General features: G+C 34.1%; 2 long non-coding RNA genes across 4 annotated transcripts in view; one reads left to right on the top strand and one right to left on the bottom strand.

Moving 5' to 3' along the window:
- Positions 1-4351, bottom strand: part of LOC149132075 (uncharacterized) — an 18148-nt gene extending 13797 nt beyond the window's left edge. The window contains exon 1 of the long non-coding RNA XR_016245057.1: positions 3992-4351. This is a non-coding gene — a long non-coding RNA (uncharacterized LOC149132075). The remainder of the gene's footprint in view (positions 1-3991) is intronic.
- On the top strand, positions 2918-12097 carry LOC149132074 (uncharacterized). 3 transcript variants are annotated; one of them, XR_016245064.1, is made up of 5 exons: positions 2918-3147; positions 4252-4357; positions 6399-6492; positions 7239-7283; positions 11137-12097. It is a non-coding gene; the product is annotated as an uncharacterized LOC149132074 (long non-coding RNA). The 3 variants fall into 3 exon arrangements; XR_016245063.1 differs by lacking the exon at positions 11137-12097 and adding an exon at positions 7488-7806; XR_016245062.1 differs by lacking the exon at positions 11137-12097 and adding an exon at positions 7710-7806 and having other exon boundaries at positions 2920-3147.

Here is a 12097-nt window from a genome sequence, read left to right as displayed (position 1 = left end):
CAGAATAATGTAAGAATAAATCCACGTCTACGGCCGTTTCAAGAGCAGATGCTACAATCCATTACACACTAAAACACCAAATTAGCAGTGACCCCTTTATCGAAACCAAAACTTTGTCTCCACCATTGTGGGTCCCCGATCTGGTAATCCCTCATTATTATTAAAAGAACAGGAAAAAGAACACTTATATATGGTGAGTACGGAATAAATTTAATGGGCCTACAAATAAAAAGATTTTTTAAATAAAAAAATAATTAAATGCATGATTCTATCAGCAAGGCCTATTCTAAAATTCATATTTTTTTTTTCACAATCAAATGATTGAATAGAATTCAGAGATCACTATCCAGTTTCAAATCCAGCTCAACTCATATGTTTAAATTTATTTATGTATATATTCAAAAAGGAACGAAAATATTTATGGTTGCGAGAGGAGATTACATCAGTGAATGTATTTAGTAATTTTGTTCGATATGACCTAAGAATAATATAGGACACCCTTATGTACAATTTACATTTATGAATATTCACAATAAAATGAGAGGATCACGAAATATTGAACCATTTAAAATCAGTAACTCCAATTCTTCTTCTTTAAGTCGTCTTTGTACGCTTAGAATTCATCGCCAAAAACGCACGCGCGCGCGCATGTGTGTGTGTGTGTTTGAGGAAAAGAAGCGTCACGAGGTGCTCCAGTGACGTAGACAAAACGTGACAACAAGCCAACATTCGGTCTTTAGTGGACCAGAACGAGCGCGTGATGTTCGAAGCAAAACAGACGTATGCGGCTTTCAGCAGTACTTTTCTCGACTGTTCAGGACGAATGATAGAACGGATAACAGGGTAGATTTCGGTGGCCACTTGGACATCCTGCTGTGACTCTCTACGTGCAAAGGGGATTGCTGCGAAAGGCCAATAACAGCCGCGGTCTTACAGGAAGCGTTGAAGAGTTACACGAGAGTAATATAGACGGGTTTGGACGGTCTGCCCTACCAGCTTTATATATCCATGCCAGACTTATTTGCGGTCCTCGTTGCAGACGTCTACTACAACTGGCAGCAGAATAGAAGATTTTTCATATTTCTATGTCGAGAGGCGGTGGCACGTTATAGAAAATTACAGGCCCATCACTTTGCTTCATGCAGGGTTAAAGATTTTGGCCAATGTATTAGCCAAGATTTTGGCTCTTGTCGTGGACAAGCTCGTTTGCTAGGCGTAAGCGCCATGCTAACCAGGACTATTCCGGACAACCACTACGTCAGTCGCTACATCAGAGTGAGATAGTGGGTAACGAAGCTCACACGGGTGGGACTCTGAACAACTTAGATCAATCTAAAACCGTTTATGGCGTCGACAATCAATACTCGGTTTCGGTCAGGCTTTCCGATGTTGGATCTCTTTTTGCATTGATATCTGTGCGGTTGTTCGGTTGAATGGTCACCGGTTGGAATAATTCAGCATCTAGCGCTCGGTCTGGCAAGGTTTCTCTCTCTCATATCTTCGGTATGAACTGATACTTGAATCACTACTGCTGAAGTAGGAGGCTTTGAGTGGTGTCCAGTGTGATTTAAGATGTGTGAGAAGTGTATCTGCTTACTCTGATGATATCGCCGTGAGAGTATCGAGCCAGAGACATATAGATCTCATTGGACACACACTGAAAGGATATGAAACGGTGATAAGAACAAAAATTCACGCCAGTGGGCTTGTAACACCAAGTCGTTGTAGGGCGCTGGACAGCCATCGTAGGATACTGGACAGACTGTCTGCTTCGGTCCAGATATCCAGATGGAGAAATAGATGGATCTGGTGACGAACAGCTTATCCAATCACACACAGAAATGGGCCGAGACGAAGCTGTCTCTGTAAGGTTGAGCAGAGGTGGCGAATGTGTACTTCGTATCCGTCATCTATTACCGCTTGACCGTTATGCCTTGCTTCGTTTGCTGGTTGACGAAGCAGGTGCACTTATTCTTCCGCTTTCTGTGGAAGGTGCAACAGAAAGACGCTGTCTGCTTGGGATAAACTTGTCAGGCGTGGAAGTGCCGTCAGCCGAGCCGGCCTGAGGTGCGTGTAGAACGATGAAACCGTTCTGCACGACTTCGTCCAGTGCCCGAGTATTGCTGGTATGTGGGTTTATGTCGAACACCCTATGTCGCATGTGAAACGGAACCGGCTATCTGATGAATCCGTAGTGCGGATATCCTCACCACCCTCCTTTGGCCGGGTGACAGTTATTATTTCTCTGGTGGCTATAGCGAAAGAGGCAGTAGGGCGGACGTGTCTGGAAGGTCTAAAGGAGGCACTTTCCTTTTTGGCCTAGCCGTCATCGACTTTTTCAAGTTTCACTTGAAAAGAAAGTTGAGGATGGAAAGGGAAGTGTTGCTTTCTTGTAAGTTTGTTGAAATGTGGGTGAATGCTGGAAGAATGGCCAGTGTGAAATGATCAATTCTGAGTGTACACCTGCGAAGAAATATAAGAAGTTCTCTTGCCCCGTTGATCAGGCATCAGTCACACGTTGTTTTTGTGGGATTTTTATAATAATAATAATTTGTTATAATAATAATAATAATAATAATAATAATAATAATAATAATAATAATAATAATAATAATAATGTTTGCAAGAGGGATTGGCTTCTTCATTTAATCTATGAAGAGATCTGAGGAAGTAGAGTATATAGTTGTAGAAACAATAGATTCAGTACAAGTCTTAAAAAGTAAGTATTGAGGTCGATTTGTTTAGTAAAACCTTCGTTATGCTCCAGCATGGTTGCACTGCAATATGAAACACAAATGAAACAATAGGGGATAAGTATTCCACAAAGTTATTACGCTTCATTTTATTGACTATAGGTTATATAATTATCTAAACAGAAAAAATAAATATTCAACTGTAAGTTTTTATTTACGTATCTACGCATAAGTCGTTTTCAGGCGAAAGAACTATTGTCTCTCTCTCTAATCTAATATGACAGACTTAATTGAATTACGCTGTTTTGTTTTACTGTTGCCTCGCATATGTTACACTGTATGTCATTACATGTAACAATACAACATTATTGATTGCTATAGCACTATTCGTTTCTTTTAACGCGTAAAAGAAAAGACATGAAAACTTTATTCTTCGTGTTTCTTCTCTTTGGAGGTAAGCTGCAATATTGAAATATTTTCTTTTCAGTTTTTCATAACATTTACATCTGGTGTATAAAATACAGAATCCATATTCATATATTAAATGATTACATAGAAATGATGTTATATATATATATATATATATATATATATATATATATATATATATATATATATATATATATATATATATATATATATTATGTATATACATATATATATATGCATATATAACTTTTGGTTAAAACTTAATCAACATAATTGGTCAAACAACTTCAAATCCTACACACATATTCGTTGTTGTTGGCACTCCGTCGCTTACGACGACGAGGGTTCCAATTGATCCGATCAACGGAACAGCCTGCTTGTGAAATTAACGTGCAAGTGGCTGAGCACTCCACAGACACGTGTACCCTTAACGTAGCTCTCGGGGATATTCAGCGTGACACAGTGTGACAAGGCTGACCCTTTGAATTATATATATATATATATATATATATATATATATATATATATATATATATGCGTGTGTATGAATATATAAGGCTTGTGAGTGGATTTGGTAGACGGAAACTGCAAAAAAACTGTCATCTATATATATGTGGGTATGTGTGCATAATTGAGTGTTTGTGTTTGCCCCCGCATCACCGCCACTCTTGCTTGACAACCGATATTGGCGTCTTTACATCCCCGTAGGCCAGAGACCGATAGGATGAGTACTAAGCTTTCAAAGAGTAAGTCCTGGGTTCGATTTGTTCGACTAAAGGTGGTGCTCCAGCATGGCTGCACTCTAATAACGGAAACAAATAATAGAATGAAAGAATAAAAGACTATGACAAAATTATAAAAATGTTCACCTTCCAAATATTTTGTAGTAAAGAATCACCAAATAATCGTACGACATCGTCACCTGTGAAGTTATAACGGAATCAGAACAACAGTGATATCATTCATGAAACACATATTATAATTGCCTACTGAGAGAACGCGGATCCGAATTTAGCTCTACATTAACGCTTCAGCATTTTTCTTTCATTTTTGCTTTCTTTTTTAAACATAATGATTACACACCCAGTATGTGTATCACTAATTATTAGTAATTAAATAAATCCTTTAGGTGCTGCTGCTGATGTGCTATCCGAGTGCGGTAGATTGGCCACTACTTATTGCCTGCATAAATCGACTTCCATCACGCCATCCCCAACACTTAGTGCAGAATGCGTGTACGTATGATTATTATTATTATTATTATTATTATTATTATTATTATTGTTGTTGTTGTTGTTTTGTTGTTGTTGTTGTTGTTGTTGTTGTTGTTGTTGTTGTTGTTGTTGCTGTTGTTGTTACTGCCCCCTCCCGGCCTATCTCCGTGTCGACCGGAAGGGGGCAGTGGTGGTACCCCGGTGCTTTTCTGGAAAATGTCTGATTTTGAAAATGAAGAGAGATTTCCTGGACATAGTAGGTAAGCTCGTGGTCCTAGATGTAAGCAACAGTGACGGTGGTGCCTTCAGAGTGCTGGCTGCCTATGCACCGACAGGGGCAGGGCGAGGATTTCCTGCAAACGTCTCAGACTTCAATGTTAGTAGTAGATATCTCTGTTGTTACTTATCGTTATAAGTCACACGTTTTGGAGGTCCTGAAGTTATTTTAAATTTCTATGTCTCAAATTGTCGAACTTTTATTTGTATTGTTTCATTTCTGTTCCCAGCTGGCTGCCCACATAGAGAACTAGTTTTTGTTGAAAAAAGCCCCATTTTGAGGACTAAATAACCATTTTTATCCGAAAGTTTTCTCTGAAAATTTTGGAAAATTTAAACCAAGAACAACAATGACGACTGAGCGAGTGTGTGAGAGCGGGAGGTTGAACCACCATTATTGTTTCTGCACAGGAGAAGGAAGAAAAAAACAAGAAAATGAATAGGAAAGATGGAAACAACGTTTTCCTTAACACCTCTCAGGAAATTATAAAGGAAACCGATCGAAAAACAGTGATCCACAGAATTTTAAATATAAAGTAGAAAAGGGTAGAACGAGCAGCCCCAAAACTGTTGGAAATGAACTTGAAGGAAGTTTGGACCAACAAAATATATATGACAAGAGGAAATCACTTCGGCATTGTGGAAGTGAGATTTGCAACGGAGTACAAGCCAAGGAATCATTCCACTGTGCCGTAATAAACGTAAGAATTGCTGCTCGCCATCCCAAATAGTACTATTCACGACAAAGTTCACCTTACGCGTTACATCATAGAGAGGGCGGGTAAAGAAACTGGCATGACTGGAGCGCTCACCGATTTGGATCAATCAAAATCTTTTGATATTGTGGAAGAAAAATACTTGAAAGTTGTTTTCACGACAGCAAAAATAAAATGTTTATTATTACTATTAAATAATTATGTTTGCAGATTAACTATTTTTAGCGTCATTTATTATAACCGTATAACCGTATATTGAATAAGAATACTTTAATTCGATTCTTATTAGGAATGCTTACTTACGAAATGATTTGTACTCTGAAAGGAGCGTGGCTTAATGGTTAGTGTACTCGGCTCATAATCGTAAGGTTCGCAATGCCATAGTCGGCTGAGTGTGGTGTCCTTGAGCAAGGCCTTTCATGTTGCTCCGATCTACTCAGCTAGCGAATATAAAGTATCATTTCTGCTTGGCTTTCAGTTTTCAATTCCTTCCATTACAAGGCGTTGTCCCAGCATGCTCACGGTCAAATAACTGAAACAATTTAACTATACCGTTCGTAAATCTATATGTTCTATCGTTTCGAAAATCCTTCTGATCATCGAATGTTTAAATATAGGAACGGTTTTGAATATTCGAAATTGTTTAAATACTAAAACTTATCAGTGGATAAGAATAGTTAGGATTAATTGCTTTCAAATCATGGCCATTATATATTAGTCTAAAATACTTTATCTAATATACCATATGTTGTATCCTTCCTTTTTTAAGTCAGCAGCTTTGCCATCTACAAAAGTGTTCTAACAGATATACAAAGTGTAGAAGTTTCTACGCATTAACCCAAGCATTAAAAATTTGCATGTGAAACAGAAGATATTTCGGTTACAAGAGAATTCGATTCAATGTAAATCAGTATATGCTAGTAAGCACTCAGTCAAGCACAGATTTAAGAACCGAATAAATGGTAGGCTCTCGTAGTACGAGAAGCATGGTTCTAGCATTTCTTGATAATAATGTTAATAAACGATTACTTTAGATTCGAAATGAAAACCGTCTTGTCTTTATCTTACAGACGTTGGGTTGAATATTATTTTTGTCTGAAAGACGTTCGTAGAGACTGTGCTGTCACGTTTCACACCATGCTCACTTCAAAATGCCTACCTAAGGTAATTACTTTAATTTGCATTGTTTCTGCATAATTCATTATAAATGATACTTACATTAATTTAATCAATGAGACGATAGCGTACTAACTTTTCTCTTTCATTCAACTGAAATTCATATTTGTAATACATAACATGACATTTTTTTAGTGTATATGGTTATTTGTGTTTGCAAGAGAAACCTTCTACGAAACAATAGACCTAGTAACACAAGTAGTGTCCACAAGCATCATGGGATTTCAAAATAGAAATTCTTATCCTACAAGCTTTGTCCCATAATCCGAAACAATATTTATCATTGAAATATTGGTCTTCCATTAAATCGATTGCGTGTGTCAATTAGATCTCATATAGTACAGATTCTTGTCTCTAAATCAGAGCACAAACGTTACCTAATGGATGTTATAATGGCTATAGGACCACATCGATCAAATATTCTCTGTCTAACCGAAGTAACAAATTTTCTGATATTTCGCTTGCAATTGTTTTATTTTTATTATTTCACACACAATATGAAAAACTATATTAAGCTTCGATTTAAACAGTATTATGCAAAACTGAAACGCGATAACGAAATAGATGGGTATCTGCATTAATTCCTCATTAAATTTCAGGCAGTTAAATCTTAGCACATAAATATTTGTATAAGGAACTTCTATTCAATTCATAACAGCATCTCTGGAGCTAATTAATGAAATTGGAATAGAGGGTATTAATATCAATCCTAATATATCAAATATTCGTTTCAGCGCGTCGGTTGAAAAATTAAACAGATGGAAAAAGTTTAACATTAGGTAATTATTGCAATTTTAATATAAATGTCTCTATTTTACTATTGCTTATTTATTTATGACATCGGTCCCTTCCCAATACAATTTTATTGCGATATACACTAAGTAAGCTATAAAAATGCGAGTGATATTTAAGAACTGTACAGCAACATTAGCACAGTTATGTAAATGTGCATTCCTTTTCATATTTGCTTGTTTCTTCTATAGAAGAAACCAACAACTTATTTATTTTCAAACGGTGCATGATACGGGGAGGTAATCAAACAACGATTTTCAAGAGGTGACCGTTAAAACACAAGAAAACGCATAGATAGCAGTAACAAATACTTTTTCCTTAAATATTGCCTTTCGAATTACAAGTTTACTTCAAAGAACAAAAAATGCCTCTGCTAAAACCACTCTATTGAACACATCTTTGTCACGTTACAGGTCTGGTTAATTGTGACGAATATTCTGAACCTGAGCAGTGAACTTCCTCACTATTAAATAATATTAATGATATATAAAGAAATATATAACATGCAAACTGTTTTCCTCTTATTTTATCCCAAATTCAGTTGTAAGGGAATGGAAATGTCACGAAATGAGTCACTATCGAAAGTTAATGTTTTTTTAATTTAAGCCAATAATTTTGTAGCAAGAAGAACTTTATTACATTTTCATTTCTACTCGTAAGTAGGCGCCAGGAGATTGCTAGAGGTTATTGTTTGCAGCGCTAATGTCAACTTGTATATGTGGACGTTGACGTATTCTGAACCCATTTAAATGTTTTCACAAATACATTGTTCTGACATAAAGTTTTGCTTTGTATATGAACCTCGAGGAATGGACGTGATTTATGTAACATTCTACAACTATATTTTCGGTGTGAACAGGATATAATGCCTCAAAGTCCTGTCTGTACGGCCATGTTACTCAACACGTTAATAGCGCTTACTGCGCAATCTACCAAGTGACGAAGAGTGGGAAAAATTGAAGAAAATTTCATGAAAGACTTTTAAGTGACAAACGAGAAAGCTATGAAATCATGGTAATACGACAAATACGGACGTTATTGCGTGGGAACAATATGCATTTGAACAGCACGGTTGCAATTTCAGTCCCAATGGATGGAAACTTTGGTCCTGATTCGAAAGATGTTTGTGAGTGGAAACTAAGAAAAATTCAGAGAGTATATATATATATATATATATGTGTGTGTGTGTGTGTGTGTGTGTGTGTGTGTGAGTAAAAATAAATACAAAAAACGGTTTTTTTTGTATGATTGTGTATAGAGGAATATATTATTTTGTTTAAAAGAGTTCCAACACTGTCTGTTTTTTATGTTTTATTTATATTCTTGCAAAACCAATGTGGGATATAGAATATGGAATATACAATATATAATATAATATACAATATATAATATGAAATAAAGTATTGAATGGCTTATTGAATATATGGAATATGTCTTATTGAATAGATGAAATATTGAGTGTTCAATATAAAGGATTAAATATATAAATATATAAAGGCGAATATGTATTTTCTATACCTTGTGGTATTTCATATTTTCTATACCTTGTGGTATTTCATATTTTCTATACCTTGTGGTATTTCATATTTTCTATACCTTGTGGTATTTCATATTTTATATATATATATATATATATATATATATATATATATATATATAAGCATGTATTTGACAGAAATTCATGAGTTGTCTATTTGAGTTTATGGGACGTATACGGAGCAATGTAAGCGTTCATGTTACGTACGATTCCCACTGGTTCAGGCTACTTCAGTCTAGCTTATGTCGTTCTCCTTGGATTCTGTATTATTAGTTTCATTATTATTATTATCATTATTATTATTATTATTATTATTATTATTATTATTATTATCATTATCATTATTATTATTATTATTATTATTATTATTATTATTATCATTATTATTATTATTATTATTATCATTATTATTATTATTATCATTATTATTATTATTATTATTATTATTATTATTATTATTATTATTATTATTATCATTATCATTATTATTATTATTATTATTATTATCATTATTATTATTATTATTATTATTATCATTATTATTATTATCATTATTATTATTATTATTATTATTATTATCATTATTATTATTATTATTATTATTATTATTATTATTATTATTATTATTATTATTATTATTATTATTATTATTATTATTATTCAGTAGTTTTATTTTTATAACGTGCTTTCACTTCACTACCGAGCGCAGCTCTGTGCGCCTTGGGTATGTGCTGTGGTTTGCTGTGGTGCTCTTATGTTTACTGTATTGAAAGTGTTTTGCGTAGAATGTGTGCAGTACCCAGTAGTGCAATTTTCTGTATGTTATATATATTTGTAAGTCCTGGTGTTTTTGTTATGTATTTGTCTGAATATTTTTTTATTATACCTAAGGCACCTACTATGATAGGAATTGTTTCTGTTTTTAGATTCCACATTCGAGTTATCTCTATTTCCAGGTCTTTGTATTTTGAAAGTTTTTCCATTTCTTTTAGAGAAACGTTGTCATCTGCTGGTATTGAAACATCAATTAGAAGGCATTTTTTTTCTTCATGATCTTTGACAACTATATCTGGTCTATTTGCCTTAATTTCTCTATCTGTGTGTATTGGCATATCCCAGAGTATGGTTGCTTTCTCGTTTTCTGTGACCTTTTCTGGCGTGTGTTTATACCATCTTTTTTCTGTTGCTATTCCATAATGTTGGCATAGCTTCCAGTGTATATAGGTCCCAGCTCTGTCGTGTCTGTGAATATATTCCTTCTTAGCCAGGACTGGGCAGCCAGAGATAATATGATTTATTGTTTCTTGTCGATCTCCACATATTCTACAGTTACTTGTTATATTTCTTTTCATTATGTGTTTTTGGTAATTTCTGGTGGGGAGGCTTTGGTCTTGTGCAGCAATTAAAAATCCTTCAGTCTCTGCTTTGAGTCCTGAGCTTCTCAGCCATCGCTGGGATTTTTCTCTGTCTATTTCTTTCGCATTTAGTTTAGCCCAGTATTTACCATGTAGGGGCTTTTCTTGCCATCGTTTTATCATGGTCCGTTGCTGTTCTAGTTTTAGTTTGGATTTCATTTGTTTTATAGCTTTTGTTGTTTCTTCTTCTTCTTCTTCTTCGTATTTGTTAGGTAGATTGATTTCTTGTTTGTATTTGTCAGCTTCCTTAAATACTGAAAACAGTTTTTTGTTTTGCTCGTGTTTTGTGGCTATTTGTATTAGTTTCCCTTGCTTCTGGAGTAGGTATTTTTGCAGTCCTATGGTGGTTATTTTATAATAGTTTTCTAGCTGTATAAGACCCCTGCCACCTTCTGTGCGTTGTATATATAGCCTTTCTATGTCAGATTTTGGGTGGTGCATCCTATATCCTGTCATTATTTTTCTTGTTTTCCTGTCTATTTTACATAGTTCGTTTAGTGTCCAGTTAAGGATGTTGTAGCTGTAGCTTATAACTGGGACAGCTAAAGTGTTGATACCCATTATCTTGTTTTTAGCATTGAGCTCTGTTTTTAGTATTGATCTAACTCGTCTATAGTACTCTTTCTTTATTTTTTCTTTCATTTGTGTATGTTGTATCCTATCTAGTTCATTGACTCCTAAATACTTATATGGTTGGCTTTCGTCTAGTTCTCTTATTTCATTGGCTTTATCTAGTGTTATATTGCTACTTTTAACTAATTTTCCTCTTTTCAGGGTTGCTTTGGCACATTTTTCTAATCCGAATTTCATTTCTATTTCCTTGGTAAAGCCGTGTACTGTCTGTAGTAGTGTTTCTAGCTCTTTGTCGTTTTTTGCATATAATTTTAGGTCATCCATATATAGAAGGTGGCTGACTGTTTTTCCATAGCATTTGTAACCGCATCCAGTTCTATTTAGCAATTCTGTTAGAGGTGTGTATTATTATTACTATTATTATCATTATTATTATTATCATTATTATTATTATTATTATTATTATTATTATTATTATTATTATTATTATTATCATTATTATTATTATTATTATTATCATTATTATTATTATCATTATTATTATTATTATTATTATTATTATTACCATTATATAGTTATTGAATAAACACCTTTGTGGACGTGCTTCTCCGTAGTTTGGAAGCCTTCGTTTTGTTTTTTTGCATATTCATATATGTATGTAAGCGTATATATATATTAAGGTACTGCTAAGTACCTTAATGTTATGTACTGATCACTACAGTACACTGAAAAGATGGAAATAATATGTGGGGTACAGTGACATCTTGGCAGAAACAGCTGTAAGGAACTGTTCTTCTTTTTCTATTCTAGAAATTACTGGTACTTTTTTATGTATGTTAAACAAAACATTTGTATATGTGTATAAATACTCATAATGTAAAATAAATAGACATAATATAATCTAACAGTTAATGCATACTATCTCTGGATTCACTCCATTTTCTTCTTGCCGTAAATATATACATATATATATATATATATATATGTATGTATGTATGTATGTATGTATGTATGTATGTGTGAATGTATGTATGTATATATATGTATAGGTGCATAATTATTATATAGATGAACAATCTTCTATGTACTATTCATATATATATATATATGTGTGTGTGTGTGTGTGTGTGTGTGTGTGTGTGTGTGTGTGTGTGTGTGTGTGTGTGTGTGTGCATGTATGTATATTGGGTTGGGTTGCGGCTTTTTTTCAACAAATTCCATTCAATAAAATCAATTACATGTCACAAATATCAATTAAAATTATTATTGCGGAGAA

The sequence above is a fragment of the Octopus bimaculoides genome, chromosome 18, assembly GCF_046866305.1.
Source record: "Octopus bimaculoides isolate indiv1 chromosome 18, ASM4686630v1, whole genome shotgun sequence".
Classification (NCBI taxonomy): domain Eukaryota; kingdom Metazoa; phylum Mollusca; class Cephalopoda; order Octopoda; family Octopodidae; genus Octopus; species Octopus bimaculoides.
Note: the sequence above shows the minus strand (reverse complement) of the source record. Positions and strands in the feature narration are given on the sequence as shown.